We start from the raw sequence: 17,314 nt of genomic DNA on the forward strand, positions 1-17,314 counted from the left end.
GAAGAAGGCTCCCTTGGCAGGGAGCCCAATAGGGCTCAATCCCAGGACCCTGAGACCATGACCTGAGCCAAAGGCAGAGGCTTAACCCACTGAGCCACCCAGCACCTCAATCTCCTTATTTTTGTAAATACTTAGAAATTTCCATAATAAAAAACAAAACGTGCCTGGAGTCATCACTTTGGATGGACTTTTGGACTCCAAATGTCTGGGTAAAGAGTGAACTTTTTTAATAATCTCCCCAGACGATACCTATAGACAATATTGTTTGAGGGTTTCCATCCCAGTCTGTGAATTAAAAGTGAACAGAGCTTTCTTTATTCTGGCTCAGGATCCCCTTCAGGTTTTCACCATCTTGGTGCTTTGCCAAACTCAGGTCTGTGTTCGAGGAGCCATGATGAAAGATGCCTCTTTACTTTCACAAAAACCTGTGATTTGGCGGTGTCATTTATATGTTGACTTAGTGAATACTTCAGTTGCTTGAAAATGTTAAGTTTCGTTAAATTGTCACTCAATTAGGCCACCTCCATAGAAAAGGGGGGAGGGCTGTGAGGCCATGCATACATAGTTGAACCCAGTTTTTAAATTAATACTCCACTTGTTTCCATCTTTCATCTTATCACGATCAAGTACCACAAGCTTAAGAATAAACTGCCTTCAAACCAAATGTCAGCGAACTGTGTAGCATCAAACAAACCATTTTTTTTTGTTTTTTTTTTACATGAGAATAACTAAGCAATTCAATCGAAATAGATTGTTTTATCTTAAAATTCAGTAAGAAAAAGATCTAATTCTGCCTTCTAGATTTTGAAGGTGAAATCATAGCTCTCTGAGCCTCATTTTTGGGTACTATTTAAAAGTTATGGACACCCTGCACAGCGGGGAACCTGCTTCTCCTTCTGACCTTTCCCCTCTCATGCGCTCTCATTCTCTCTTCCTCTCAAATAAATACATAAAAATAAAATCTTAAAAAAGAATCTCAAAAACAAAACTATGTTTCCAAGTCCACATACCTGTGTTTAGACCACACAGGCTGCCCCCCAGAGCTGCCCCTTCTGTACCTTGTTTGTTGCTTTCCTTAGGTGCACTCATCTGAACTTCAGACTCCAACTGAGCTCTGAATTTTGGTTTGATACCCTCTGAGTACTCAAGCCCTTGCTTTGTTAGTATATTACTTTGAACTTTTTACCTCTCTGTTGCGGCATAAAAAGCATGCCGTCATTATTTCTCTTGTACGTGGGTCTCTCTCCATCAGTCCTTTCTGGTCCTTCTCTTCTCAGTTCTTGGCACAGCAGTGCTCCATGGATGCTATTGGCTGATATCCAGTTCTATCCAACCTTACTAAATAGCACACCTACAGAAACTAAACATTACGCTATTATGGGATGCTGGGCACTTAGAAGAATATTGTAACATGCGCTGCCCAGATTTATGTTTAGCATTTAGCAACGGAGCAATGAAGGCAACTGCAAATATGAAATTCATCTGCAGCTGAGCAGAGAAGTACTTGTTTTGCACACAAATGAAACTCCATACATGCATGTTTGTCAGTTGTGCTTTTTTGTAGAACTTACATGTAATGATTGCATCTTAAATTAACGTCCAGCACTGCCAGGGAATTTTCAGGGCTGAGCCCCTTGTACTGATGTTTGTCCTCGTTCAGCCCATTTGCTGCTTGAGATAATGCCCAGTAGATAGGAGAACGGTTTCCTGGAAGTGTAAGAGCAAATTCCTCTGAGCATTCCTCATGGTGTCAGGAATTGCTTCTCTTGAGGAAGGAATTGAAATCATTTGACCGTCTCTCTTTACCCATAGTCTCAATTTCCTGACATTCATCGTTTTCCAGTGACACATTCTGCTGGGCGTGTGAACTGCCCGAACAGGGTGTGGCCTCACAGAACATGCTGTGGTGAGTAGACTGTCTGACCTCCTGTTTCCAGCTGACGTGGGGCCCATGTTTGTGTGCATGTGTGAATGCGCATGTGTTAACAAAAGATAGGGTTTGACTTGGATCAATTCAAATAACTTTGTGATGAACATAAAAACAAACCTTCAAAAAAAGGTGGAGTCGCAACATAGGATTATAGGCTATCAACGTGTTCAAAGTCATCTTCTTTTTATTTCCAGTCTAACCTGTAAATCCTATGTTTCTTCTCTTTGTCTAACAGCACCAGAGGAAAACTTGGGTTATCCCCGAATCAGAACCCCGAGTTTCAGAGATCCACCATAACACATAGCTCTCTTCTTGCCAAACAAAATACTTGTCAGGTCTTAAAATGGCTTAGAATTAATTCCACAGCTGGCAGTTATGATATTCGACTTGTGGCGTTCCTTCCTAAGGTTAGGGAAATTCCATTCAAAGTCCCCAAATTCTTTGGGTTTTTTTTTCCCCCAGCATGTACAACATGTGGAGTTTAATATAGATAAATAGTTTTATAAAAAAAATTCAGTATCTACAGGATGTTGGTCACAACTGTGCCTTACTTCAAAATCATCATAAATGCCTTATTTAGGTTTTCTGTTCATGATTTCTAAGAAAGCACAGCTATGGGCTATAATTGGTAGCATATGGCGCTATTACTTTCTGTAGAAATACATTTCCCTCCCTAAATTTGATGTTAATAATTCATCAGGCTGAAAACTCACCGAAAGATTGTTGGCTTTATCCTCCCTTCTAGGATGCTCTTTTCACTCTTTTGAGATTTGGTAAGGTCCAGCTCTTCAAAATTTTTCCTGGGATAAAAAGTTTATTTATTCCACAACCACCTATCATATGCCAGAGGCTTCACATACATTGTGTTATTTGCTCTTATGATACCATGAGACAGATATGGATTCCTGCTTTATAAATGAAGAAACCAAGGCTCTCAAAAGTTTTGATGAAATTGGTCAAGATCTCACAACTAACCATATAATATATGTTGGCTCCAAAGACTGGCTCTTCCCAGCACACTCAGCTGGGAATCCAGGATCAGGAAAGGTTTTGTGGAGGAGGTGGCAGGATGGGAGCTCTTTTAAATCAGGGTGATGGAAGCTTTGAGAGCAACGAGTGGGGAAAAAATACTAAAGATCAAAGCCAAGTGGAAAATAAGTAGGAATGCAACATACACATGGCATTTCTGGGCACCTGAAATCACACCATTGAAAGTAGTTACTTTCAATTGTTCTGTCACATTTATGGATCACCTCCTAGGTGCCAGCCTTGTCCTAGGGTGCTGAGGATGAGCTAAGACTAAAAGAATCCACCATCATGGAGTTGACAGCAGGGTAAGGTTTCTCCTTCTTTTCCCCCTTCACTTAGTAATTCATTCATACCTTTCTTTTCTAGGAACTTCTGAAGTGCATCCAGGAGACAAGACGCAGAGAGAAGGCTGGGAGCAGTTTCTGGCTGGTGGAGCATCCCTGGGGCAGCAGAATTGCCCCTGGGCATCAGTTCCCGCAGAGTGTCTGTCTGTGTCCAGCCTGGGTCCCATCTCAGATGGGTGGGAAGTGCTACCAGGAAGGCAGAGGTACAGGGAGGCTGTTGGGAATAACCCACTTACTCTGAATGGCATCCTGGTAAACCTGTCTGGGCCTTTGTTCAGAGTCTTGTGGCCTTGGTCCACACTTCCAGCCTTCTTCACACACCTGCACCTGCCTGCATTTTTGTCTCCCCTACGAAAGGAGAACTCTTCATAGGCGAAGACGGGCTTCGTCTTCTCTCCCTTGGCTTCACGCAGGCCAGGGTGCAAGAAGGCTGAATCAGGTTTGAGGGAGGGAGAGGTAGGCCTGGGGAACAAAGGAGGTCAGAGGGGATGGGGAAAGCAGCGCCAAGTCTCGATGCTGAAGGCCTTCGGGAGAGAAAGAAGGTGGGGTGCATGTGGTGTTGGTTACAGCCGGAGGTAGACAGGCAAGTCTGGAATTTAACAGATGTGAGGCTCCTCCTTTCTCCCTGTAAGCCGAACTGGACTTTACGCATCAACCTCATAAGTCAAGTGGGAGTTGTGAACAGTAAGTCAGCCTAAACTTGGTTTCGGACGTGTCCTGTTTCACCAGCCTTGTGTACTCACAAAAACGGACTTTGCCAACTTGTGTGTAAGCCATGCGTCTCCCCAAAGGCCCCGGTGTTCTTTATTTCTTACAGGGGTCCCAACACAGGGTTATTTTACTTACCTGGTTGGTCTGTAGGGGCTTTTGCATATCCTGAGCTCTATGGCAATATCTGGGGGAGGCACCCAAAAAGCAGCAGCTGCCGAATTCCCCTCTTTGTCAACCTCTATGTAACACAATGCCAAGTTTTGTCGATTTTGCCCCCATACCCCTCCAATTTTTCCTTGCCCTCTGCTGTGGCTCTGCGGTGACGGTTGGCAATCTTTCCCTGTAATAAGGCAGATGGCAAATATTTAGGCTTTACGGGCCATATGGTATCTGTCACAACTACTCAGCTCTAGTGTGGGGCAAAAGCAGCTATAGATAATACATAAATGAACGAGTTTAATGAATAAATTACTCGTAAATGAATGAGTGGTAGAGTTCCAATAAAGCTTTATTCACGGACACTGAACTACAGATTCACAAAATAGTCACGAATCATGAAATATTGTTATTTTTCTGACTTTTCCCCCTATTTAAAGATATAAACACCATTCTTAGCTCAGGGGTCACTTAAAACAGGTAGTGGCCTAGACTTGGCCCATGGGCCATAGTTTGCTGACTCTTTTGTTATGGATTGAGTTGTGTCCTAACCCCCAGTACCTCTGGGATGTGACCTTATTCCAAGATAAAGTCTTTGTACTGGTAATCAAGTTGAAGTGAGGTGGTCAGGTTGGGCCCTAATCCAGTACGATTATATATCTTTATAAAAAAGGGAAAATTGAGGGCACCTGGGTGGTTCAGTGGGTTAAGCCTCTGCCTTCAGCTCAGGTCATGATCTCAGAGTCCTGGGATCAAGCCCCGCATTGGGTGCTTTGCTAGGCAGGGAGTCTGCTTCCCTTCCTCTCTCTGCCTGCTTCTCTGCCAATTTGTGATCTCTGTCTATCAAGTTAATAAATAAAATCTTTATAAAAAAGGGGGGAGATTTGAACACATACAGCAGAAGAACACGTGAGGACACAAGGAGAAAATGACTACCAGCAAGCCAAGGAACACCTGACTACAGGGGCTTGTAGGGAGGACTGGAGCAGATTCTCCCTCCTAGCCCTTGCTGGGAACCGGCTCTGCTAACATCTTGATCTCAGATTTCTACCCTCCCCGGCCTTGAGACAATACATTCCTGTAGTGTAAGGCGTCCCCCGCCCAGTTTGTGGTACTTTGTTAGGCAGCCTCAGAAAACCCCTATTGCCCTGCTCTGAGGAAGAGACCTCATCTCTCACCCGTGTGAGGCCGGTGACTGCTTAAGCTCCTTCCCGACCAGCCCCACAATCTGCTCTCTCCATTGTGACCAGAGTGATCTTTTCACAATCATGTGAGTCCTCCGCTTAGACCTTCTCAGTGACTGCCCATTGCTCCAAGGTAGATGAAGTCCCACATCCTTACCTTTCCCAGAAGTCTGGCCCTGCCTGCCCTCCAACCCCCACTTGTGCCCTTCTGCCACAGACACTTCCCATGACTGTGGCGTGAAGACTGCCTTCCTGGGCCCCTTCCTCCATAAAAATGAAAATTTTGTTTGTGACTGTGTATAAAGGCAAATATAATTGATAATTGATATGATATTCATATTTTTCTTTTGATCTCAAAAGATGTTAAAATTAAAACACTTTCGTGGGCCTGATAGGGAGGTTGCCCTGGCGGTTCCATCTGCCTCTTTGTGAGGGGGGACAGGAGAAGGACTTAGGTCACCAACATCTGCTTTAGCCCCTCCAAGTACACTTTGTGGCCCCTAAATCACTCCTATCAGTATCACCAAGATGGGGTTTGTTTACTGAAAAGAATAGGGTCCTTCCAGCAAGAGTAGACTGGCTACAATCTTCATAGGGCACTGGTTAGCACAGAACTCCCCTCCCTCCCTTTATGGAGATTATCAAGTCCCCAGGCCTGGGAAACTGCTCGCCCCCATCCCTACGGTTTGTCTGGTTACCTTCCACTCATTCTTCAAGCCTCCGATGTCATTCTTTCAGGAAGGGCAGCCCTGACTACCTCCTGTGCCCAGCAAGTTAGAGGAATCTGATGATATGACACTTAATACTGTTTCTTATCACACGTTTGTTTTTATGATGATGAATTTATAGCCACCTCCTTCTCCTCAGACTGGTAATTTCTATGATGAGAGGGTCCTGTCTGAGTTTGCTCACCACCATTATGATCTCAATGCCTCACTGTGCCTGGAATTCAATATACATGTGATAAATGAATGAATGACAAAGTATTTCTAATTCTTGAAATTCCACCTAAAGAGATTCAGTCCTTTGAAACTTAAAGGCTTTACATCTCCTGGGTTCCCTTTAAAATGCAAATATTTAGTGGTTATTTGTTAGGGAGGAAATGCAGCATCAGAATGGGCTCAGACATGGCAGCTACACTTGGGACCAGCACTATCTGGGGGACATGGTGATAGAGCATTGGTTACTGTCCATGAGGACTTCAAAGAATCTCCTCCCTTACTTTTGACCTCCTTTTTAGGATCCACTAATAAAAAGGACTGGTGGCTCAATCGGTTGTGCAGTTCAGAGTCTGCCTTCAGCTCAGGTCATAATCCTGGGATCCTGGGACCTAGCCAGCCCAGTGTTGGGCTCCCTGCTTAGTGAGAGCCTGCTTCTCCCTCTCACACTGCTCCAGCTTGTGCTCTCTCTCTCTCTCCCTCCCTCTCTGTCGAATAAATAAATAAAATCTTAACCAAAAAAAAAAAAAAAAAAAAAAAAAAGGACTTGGGCTCAGGCAGTATTTCTAGTGCATTTAGTAACTAAAACTTACCTGTAGAGGAAAAATGAGAAATCTGCCAAGAATAATTCTACACTAATAGAATGGGCAACCACAATCCCACAGCCTTGTCCGTCCGAGAGCACCCATGTTTCTTGATTATTTTCCTGCTGGGAGCTCAGCCCCTTCCTCTTCACCTGCTTTGTCTCCTGAGTGTGCTTTCTCTCAGCTTCTGCTCTAGTTGTACCGCTTGGCTTCTGTTTTCCTGTCACTTCTTCCCCGTCCTAGTCAGATTTTATCTAAAATTCCTCTAGATTTCAGTATCTAACTATGTTCAGTATTTGAGTAGTTGCGTGTTTGCTACAGAGATCTTCAACGCATATTCATTTTGAAAAATATGTAGTATACTATCTGCTAAATAAAGGCATTCTGGGGGCTTAAAAGCTAGCGAGATCCTGGCCAAAACAAAATCCGTCATTTTGATCTCTCAATGTAAAATTAATCTCTTAGTTCAGCTCTGAGCTGTCATTTTTTTAGTGTGGCTTCCACTGTCCAGAAAAATATTTACCTTTTGACTACTTAGGTGTCTGGTTCTGCGATCTATTAAATTCATGAGCCTATTGTCAAGGGAGCAATCATCTCTAATATCTGAATCTTGCTTTTTGCTTTTATAGTGATTATTTGGACACTGTAGCTTCGTATCTTGGGATTTGTAGTAGTCTATAAATGTTCTGTCTGCCTTGCTATTATCATTATGGTGTTCGTTTGGTATAGATGGGCATGAACATGTCCTTTAATCTGGGGGAATTATTTTTAAACACATTTTTCTCTTTCTAAGTATAATTTATATTCACTATTGTATTCTTCCCTCTCTCATAATTCCATCCTGGAAAAGAAACTTTAAAATGTAGACTTAGTCCTTCATAAGTAAAGAAAATCCTGTTCGGTGTGAATACAACTGATTAGCATCAGCAATATTAAAAAAAATTATACCTTGCTTGTCAGCAGCCATTTACAGGTAAACATGTCTCTTTATCCACTCTTACTTTTTATCAGTTCCCTGAAGTTCCAAGGTCTGCATTGGAGGAAAGGCATGAAATATAACAAATTGAAATTAATTATGGGAATAATATTTTCTGTTAACAGTCAATATTCAAATGGTTTGGGGCTACCAATGATAGTAAAGGAATGGCTTCAAATTTCAAAGTTAAGATAATTATATTTGCAATGAATCTTGGAACACTGACAAAATAAAGTTAAATTTAGAAAAAGTGATTATATCTAACATGAGGGAAAAAACAAGAGGAAGGGTACAGTATGGTTATTTTAAGTCTGCCATCTTTATAGGGATTTCCATTTGTTCCTTTATTTTGTAAAAACGAAACAAAGGAAAACAAAAACAATTTTTGAGAGGCTTCTAGGTACTAGGGCAAGGGGTTAAATACTGTGGTGGCTGCTATGTGCACCTTAATCCTGAATACTCACTCCCCTCAGGGAGTTAGAAGTCTAACAGGAGAATTAGGAGAAGTCTGCAAATAACCAGGATACCAGACCATTTCTCATTAGGAGAAAAGTCCCGCACAGTGCTGCTGGGTATTCAAAAGAAAGGAAAGTGGTTATCTGTGACTAAGACCCTCAAGGACAGCTTCTTGGAGACAGTGAATTGGAAAGTGCCTAGGGAAGGAGAAACCCTATGAAGGAAGGTGGAGCAGCTTCCTTTTTCTTCCACAACAAATTCCACAAACTTAGTGGCTTAAAGCAACAAAAATGTCTTCTTTTACACTTCCGGAGGCCAGAAGTCCAACATGGAGCTCAATGGCTAACACCAAGATGTCGTCAGGGCTGAGTTCTTTCCTAGATATTCTAGGAGAGGGAGTCTATTTGCTGTTCATTTGGGTTGTTAGCAGAATTCCGTTTCCTGTGATTGTAGGACTGAGGTTCCTGGGTTTTTTGCTGGCTATAAATTGAGGGCTTTACAAAGTTTCTAGAGGCCACTGCATTCCTTGGATTATGGCCCTTCCTCTATCTCCAAAGCCAATTGCAGGTCAAATTCCTCCATATTGTAGCATCTAAACTTCCCTTCTGTTCTCTTCCACTTTAAAAAAAAAAAAAATTATTTATTTATTTGACAGAGATCACAAGTAGGCAGAGAAGCAGGCAAAGGGGTGAGGGGGAAGCAGGCTCCCCACTGAGCGGGGAGCCTGATGCAGGACTTGATCCTGGGACTCCAGTATCATGACCTGAGCCAAAGGCAATCACTTAACCAACTGAGCCACCCAGGCATCCCTCAATGTCTGTAACTTTAATCACATCTGCAATATCCCTTCTGCCATGTGGAGTAACATTCATGGGCCCCAGACATTAAGACATGGCTATTTTGGTGGGGAGGCAGCATTCTGCTACCTACCACATGGGAGTAGGATTTCAACCAGGAGAGAAAGTGGGGAGCAGATAGCCAAGCCTGGCAAGGCATGAGCAGGATATGGAGACAGATTCCAAGCAGGAAACAGCCACTTAGTGTGCATGGAGGTCTAGGGTACATGCACACAGAGTCAAAGAGTGTAGAAGAAGCCCGGAAATACATTTTTTCCGCTTCACCATGGAAGGTTTGTCAACTATTGAAGTGTCTGGGCTTTGTTCGGTAGGCAGTGGGGAGCTCCTGGAGGTTTTTGAGTAGGCTGCACATTAGAAAAACTAATGTGGCTTCAGGTTATGAAGAATGGATGGGAAAAAGAAGAATCTGAAAGGAGGGGAGCCCATTTAGGGAACCATATTGGTCTAAAGGTGAAAGGGAATGGTCTTAGGGTCTCCCATCCCATTCTTCACCTGTGTTGCAGACCTACAAGGTGGTAAGGTAACAAATATGTGCTTCTACAAGTCATTAATTTTGTGGTAATTTATTACAGTGGCAGAATTCTCCCATTTAAAACAAGTTCTCCCTTTGAGCCCGCATTGTCCTCCAGCCACTTTGGTATCCTTGTTTCTTTGTCACCTTTTCATCACACATGTTTCCCACCTAATGTCTCCTCTCCTCAACCTCCCAAGAGAGAGCTCTATGCTAAGGTTCCAATGACTGCCAGGTCTTTAAATCCAACCAATGTTTTTCAGTTCTCATTTTACCTGACTTTTTAGGAGTATGCATCTTTGTTGATCCCTCCTTCCCTGAAACACTCTTCCCTTTGTTTCTATAAAATCACATTGACTTCCAGCTCTCCGGCAGCTTGTTGGTTTCCTGTGCAGGCTCAGCCTGCTCAACTCACCATGGAATGTTGCATTTCCTTAACATTCAAGTCCCCTCCCCCCCTCTCTCTACACTGTCCCTGTGGGCAAATTCCTCAACAACTTCAGCTTTGGTGGCCACCTGCAATATATGCAGGCAACTCATAAGGTTATTTCTTCTGAGCTACACATGGATGTCTACAACTGCCTTCATAACACCTCCATTTACTCCACTCCACCCCAAAAGAGAGCTCCAAAACCAAATGTAGGATCTCAGGGCAATGGATGGCACTATAGTTCACCAGTTTGAGAAGTTAGAAACCTAGGAGCCACTTCCTTCCCCCCGGTCCATACTGCTGATCCCACTGTTATTTCAAAATTTCACCTACTCTTTTCCTCATCCAAAGCTATTATCTTAGCCCAAGCTGTATCACTTCTTTCCTCGACTAGACTTTGCCTCCTTCCTCTCAGCTCCCACTCATCCTTCACTCAGCCCCCAGAGTGACCTTTTGGAAACACATCAGATCATGTCATTCCATCATGTCCCTTTCATGACCTCCCATTGTTCTAAGTATACAGACTAAATTCCTTAAAATGTCACACAAGGCCCCATGTAGCCTGACCCCTGCGTACCTCTCTATCCTTACCTGTTATCCCCCTATTTCTGCATACCAGTAAAATAGTCTCTTCTAGCATTTGAAGTTGTGCCTATGTTCCTTCCCCCACAGGGCCTTTGCACAGGTAGTTCTTTCTGTTAGAACGCTTTTCCTGTCTATCTTGTTAATTTCTTGGCATCTTTTACATTTCAGTAAAGTGCTTCCTGATTTCTTAGACCAGATCACATCCCCTCTTTTTTAAAATCTCATGGACAGTTTGTGTCTCCTTTATAGTACTAGCCACAGTCCAAAATTTCTATGTTTATAGCATTACCTCATTATTATAATGCTATAAGCTCCGTGAGAATGCCTGTGTTCAGGATTTTGTCCCTGGTGGCTAGCACATCTGGATGCCCAATGTGTTGAACAAATTAGATACTGCTGAAGATAGTGACAAGAGTAGCAAATTGTAAATGTCCGATAAATATTTGAGTGAATATATGTGTTCTATTTTAGACCACTTTGACTTTGAAAGGTTGTCAAACTACACATGTGAAAATGTCTAGGGTTGGCTGGGAGTGTGGAAATGAATATGTGGGACTTTCAAATGCACATTATAACTTTCTTACCCATGAACACACCCCAAATTCCCATGTATGCAAAATATCAGGGAGAAAAGGTAGGCAAACTCAAGATCGTATTTTTCTTTGAGGTCACCTTTCAGTGTAGGCAAAAACATTGTTCTGTTCTTTAGTTGTGTGAATGCTAAGCACTGTGATGATGCTTTGGCATCTCCTCTCTCTGCCTGAGCTCAGTTTAACTTTCTCTCACCCCCTGTGGTATCTCCCCAATATTCTTTCAGCTCCTCTCTCCTCCCCAAGTATTAATTTGACAGTACATAAGCACAGAGCGATACCATCTGGTCTTCCCAACTTCTCTGTTTACTTCATGGCCTTATTTCTCTAACATTCTCCCTTTTCTCTCCATTCTATCCATTCTCCGCATGCCTGAAATGCCAGGCTTTTCCATGACTTTGCTGCTGCCCTTCTCCCCTTCCAAGTATCTTTACTCAAACTTTAGTTCTTTCTCTGTCTCTTCCTGAGGGGTATTAGCTCTGGGACATTTTTCAAGTTTCAACCCAAACCAAGAAACTCTTTTTGTTCTGAAGTTGCCAGCTATCAAATACAATCTGCATGACTGCTTCCTGACTTTTACAGATTTCCCTTGGCTCTTTGAAATTTGGCAGCCTGTCTGTCACTGGCCTCCTTTCACTTCTGCATGCGAAATCACCTTATCATCATCTCATCAGGGTTTTTATTATCAAAACCCATTTATCAAGCATCTGACCATAACACACTCGATTGTTTTTTTTTTCAGATCTGATTAACAAAGCAAAATACATAGTCTTAAAAGCACTGTTTGAGAACAACCAAAACATTTAGTAGTTAATTTTAAAGTTAAATATAGACCATGAAAATATTTCTTTTACAATTACTAATTAAATATTTATTGTCAATATAGATGAGCTCAGATGTTTCCCTTTGAAAATGTTAATTTCGCTGTTGAAATTGATTTTGTGGAGAGGAGAGTTTGAGCCTTAGACTGTTAGCTTTTCCTAAAGCAAGAATTACCAATGTTTACTGCAAGAGGTTAAATTAAAAAATTGAGTGATGCCTGGGTGGCTCAGTCAGTTAAATGTCTGCCTTGGTTTAGATCATGATCCCAGGGTCCTGGGTTTGAGCCCCACATTAGGCTCCTTGTTCAGTGGGGAGTCTGCTTCTCACTCTATCTGCTGCTCCCCATGTTTGTGCATTCTGTCTCTCTCTCTGACAAGTAAATAAATAAAATCTTAAAAAAAAAAGAAAAATAAATAAATAAAAATTTTGAATGGAATGTTTTAAAACATATAGGAGCATATAGACCTTTTCAGTGGGCTTTTTTATTTCAGTTACAGACATAGCAACATGCCGTTCATGTCTGTGAATAAAACAGAAATTGCACCCAACTATAAACGTAAGCTGGTGTTGCTGTCATAGTTCACTCAGCATAAAAAGTAAGCTAACGGAAGATGTGGTAAGAAAAGAAAATTTGTCTTAGCAATTCGTCTCTTAATAATGTAATGTGTCAACATAAGAATTCTCTAAATGCATAATGTGATTTTTATCTTGACAGTGTTTCTTTGAGGTCTTCTGGGAACAAATCTTCTTAAACTCTTGAGCAATTCTAACTTATGCAATCACATACTTTATTACTCATCTGAGAAGCAGAGCAGCTATGTGGAGAATGAAGCTGTGCTCCCAGGTTTTGGAGGGCTGGAAAGGCAGGTCTGCAGAGACTGGCCAGGTAGCCACTGTGGAAGTCTTGCTGGGACCCTGAGCCTTCTCCTAAACATGCCCCAGAGACTTTTACCAAGTTTTCCACGTGGTCCTGTTTTCCAAAATGGTGAAAACAAATAGAAATAAACCAAAATCAGTGAAAATTTTGCTCTCTCATGATTTTAATATTAGAAAACACATGTAGGAATGAAAACTTAATACTGGGGATTTTCTCCTCTGGTATCAGAACTGTTTTCATTATTGTGAAACATAAGAGTTTGTACACTTAAAAATGGTTAAGATGGTAAATTGTAAGTTAGGTGTATTTTTCCAAAATTAAAAAAAAATTGGAAAGAAACCTTGAGGTGGAAACTATTAAATAGGTTCCTATTAAATAAAGGCTCTTTAAAAATTACAAAATATAAAACATTTCTGGTCACTCATCTGCTCTCTAGTAATTTATTCCTCTCTTAAAAACAATAATAATCTACTTATCTCTAAGTCTGACTTTCTACAATATATACCCTTTGGAAAATGTCCAGAAACTGAAGAAGTGAAAGGCCTTTTAACAGTTGAAATAGCCATCACAAAGTTCTAGTTCTTCCTTGAAGAAGCAAGCCCTTTATGAAGAAGTTCTATTAGCTCTTAGTTTACATACGGTTTTGATAAATTAAGTAATCTTTCTTACCCAAGAGCAGATTAAAAGCAAAAAATTAGTAAGGTATGGTATTTTACTAGAGACTGGAATCTTGATAGCAGAGGAGGGGAAAAAAAAAAAAAAAAAGAAGTTGACTACCTAACAGAAGCAAAACTAACTGCAAGGAAATCCCGCAAAAAGGCCCCCAAACAAACAAGAAGGTGAGGAGGAATGGGATTTGTTTAATGGGTGAGAGTCTCAGTTTGGGATGATGAAGTTCTGGAGATGGATGGTGGTGATGATTGTGATTGTACTTAATGGCACTGAACTGTACGCTTAAAATTAGTTAAAATGTTTAATTTTATATTTTATTTTATATTTTATCACAATTTCCAAAAAAAAAAAAGGTTAAAAAAAAAGAATTCATCATTGAAACAGAGCCCCCAGCTAATAGAACCAATATTGTTAATCTTTTCTCTGGATTCTTTTTTTTTTCTTTTCTTTTCTCTGGAAGTTGCCACAAGTTTGCAGAACCCAAAACTCAGAACAACAACGAACCAGTAGATCTCTTTGGCGGACCCAGGGTCATTGGTTTCAAGAAAAATGTGGTATTACATTTTGATATTTAAGATATTTAAGTGCATTCAGTATATTCAAATTAGCAGGTAAGAAGTTCTTTATATGTAGTCTTGGGGGAAGAATATGGCTCCCGTTCTTGTGGAGTTTATAATCTAATCAAGGAAACAAAATATACAGGTATAAAACAAATTAAATCAGTGTCGCTCATCTTCTAGTTTTTTAGGGCTTTTAAGACTAGAGCCTACTTTTCAGGCATTAATGTATAAAAAGGATGAGCCATAATGAGGTTTCTTGCACTGTAAGTTTGAGGGACAGTGCAGGAAGTTTGTCCTAGGGCATATTCTTCAGGGGCCTCAGTGAGAGCTCGTAAAACATCCTGGCCTCACAACTGGAGGGGACTGGCCAGGGAGGATCCACAGCTTCTCTCTGCTCTGGCTGATGCTGGAGACACATCTTTGAGTTCCCCTCTTCCTCACTGCACAAAGCCCATTCCTCCTCCCTCAGACAAAGCATAAGGGAGTTATTTAATTTCAGTTTCCTTATTTATAAATGCATTCTAATCATGATTCTTGAGCTCTATGGCTTCAAGCTTTGGAGTCAGATCATTCAAGGTTTGAATCCCAGCTCTTGGATCTTGGGGTTACTGGGGCTATCTGTGTTTTAGGGTCTTTGTCCAGAAAAATGGGGTTAATAACATGGCTGTCTAGAGCATTAAGTGAGAACACACAGATTTAGGGCAACAGCTGGTGTAGAGTAAGGACACAAACACACACATATATATACATACTATGTTAATTAATTTATACATTGTAACGTTGCCACTGCTAGGCTTTGTGCTCAGCTGGACTTGTGTTCTCTCTTTTCTCCTCTTCTCAGCTGGAGAAGTTTGGATGTACTTATTTAGTTGATTATTTAATTAGATATAATTTTTGTTGTTAATTTTACCATTTAAAAGGATTAAGAACTATAAGGCAAAAATCACCCAGAAGGGTGAAATAGATGAAGGGGATTAAGAGTACACTTATCATGATGAGCACTGAGTAATATATATAATTGTTGAATTGCTATATTGTATACCTGAAACTAATGTAACACTGACGCTAACTATACTGGAATTGAAATTAAAAACTTAATTAAAAAATCAAGTACATAGGGACACTTGGGTGGCTCAGTAGGTTAAAGCCTCTGCCTTCAGCTCAGGTCATGATCTCAGGGTTCTGGAATCAAGCCTCACATAGGGCTCTCTGCTCAGCAGGGATCCTGCTTCCACCTCTCTGCCTACTTGTGATCTCTGTCAAATAAATAAATAAAAATCTTAAAAAAATAATCAAGTACCTATAAAAAATAATAAAGAAATAAAACAAAAAAATCACCCAGAATGACTACATCTAGAAACTACAACTTTTAACATTTGGCTGCATACCTTTCCGGACTTAAAAAAAAAAAAAAAAAAAAGATTTTATTTGTGAGAGAGAGCAGGGGAAAGGGCAGAGAGATAAGCAGACTCCCTGCTGAGTGTGGACCCAGAGGCAGGGCTTGATCCCACAACCCTGAGATCATGACCTGAGCCAAAGTCAGCTGCTTAACCAACTGAGCCACCCAGCTGCGCCCCCCATATGTATACTTTTGGAAAATTCTATATTATGTTATATATTTTTTGTATATATACTTTAAAATATAAACATAGATACTTATTTTATAAAATTGGATACCACTTGCTTTTTTTCGAACACATCTATAACACTGTCAGCTCCAGCAGGGGATAAATCATGTGGTTTTGTTCTCTATGGTATCCCCAGAGCCTGGTTTAGCCCATGGCTCCTGGCAGTGCTCAAAAAATAAAAACAAAACAAAACAAAACAAAACAAAACAAAAAACCCTAAGGAATGAATGACTCCATATCAATTAACACATATCCAGAATAATAATAAACACGACCATTACTCATAATATTCTCCTGTATAGGTGTGTCAATTTGTCCAAGCAAGATTTTTAAAAATATTTTATTTATTTATTTGATAGAGAGAGAGCACGCATGTACAAGCAGGAGGAGTGGCAGGCAGAGGAAGAGGGAGAAGCAGGCTCCCTACTGAGCAGAGAGCCCAGTGTGGGACTCATCCCAGGACCCTGGGATCATGACCTGAGCCAAAGGCAGAGGCTTTCACCCACTGAGCCACCCAGGCGCCCTGATATTTGAAAACTTTAAAAAAGATTTATTTTTTAAAGACACAAAGAATAACACAGCACAAATGATTGAACCTAATCACCCGGAATCAACAAATTTTAAGACTTTGACAGTTTTGCATTACTTTTTTAAATAAAAGAAATAACATATTGGAGGTAAAGTGGAAGTCCTCCTACTCTTCTGTCTATTTTCCCTCCTTCCTTCTACATAGGCAAGAGCCATCACGAATTTGGTGCATCTTTTTGCAGTCTCCATGTCTATACTTATAAAAGTATTGTTACTATAGGTACTGTGGCATTTTATTTATGAATATGATATCATAGTGTAAATATTGTTCTGCAACTGGCTTTTTTTCCACTCTACAATTTGAATTCTATCATCTATCGTATGAAAAGTATAGAACTAGTTCATTCACTTAGCTTTTTCATCACTTGAATATCTATCTTTTATTTTCCTACTATTCCCTATTGCTGGATATTTTAGGTTCTTCTTGATTTTTCACTATTGCAAACAATGCTTTAATGGTCAGTATAATTACAAAATTTTATTAGGAGTTTATACATAATTTTTAAGTCACTAAATTCCTTTTATTTGCAAGATTTCTTTGACAAAAAAAAAGTTTTATTTAATTACGTTTACATCTTCGAATACAGCAAGGACAGGACCTTTAAATACATACAAAAAAGTCCCTGCAGTCCTGGGGCTCGGGAGGAGAGAGTAAGGTCAATGTATGAGTGAAAATGTACACAGGTGAGTGCAAGAGGGACTCAATTACAGAACATCCACTGGGGACTTACACTGTGCAAGATGCCTGGGTAGAGCACAGGAGAAGACTGAAAAATGAAATTGAACTCTAACTGCACAATAATTGGTTTAATTACCAGAGCTCAAAGAGGAGAGAAAACAGGAGGGCGATCTAGGAAGATTCCTTGCCAGAGCTAAGACAGGACTG

The sequence above is a fragment of the Mustela lutreola genome, chromosome 13 (assembly GCF_030435805.1).
Source record: "Mustela lutreola isolate mMusLut2 chromosome 13, mMusLut2.pri, whole genome shotgun sequence".
NCBI lineage: Eukaryota > Metazoa > Chordata > Mammalia > Carnivora > Mustelidae > Mustela > Mustela lutreola.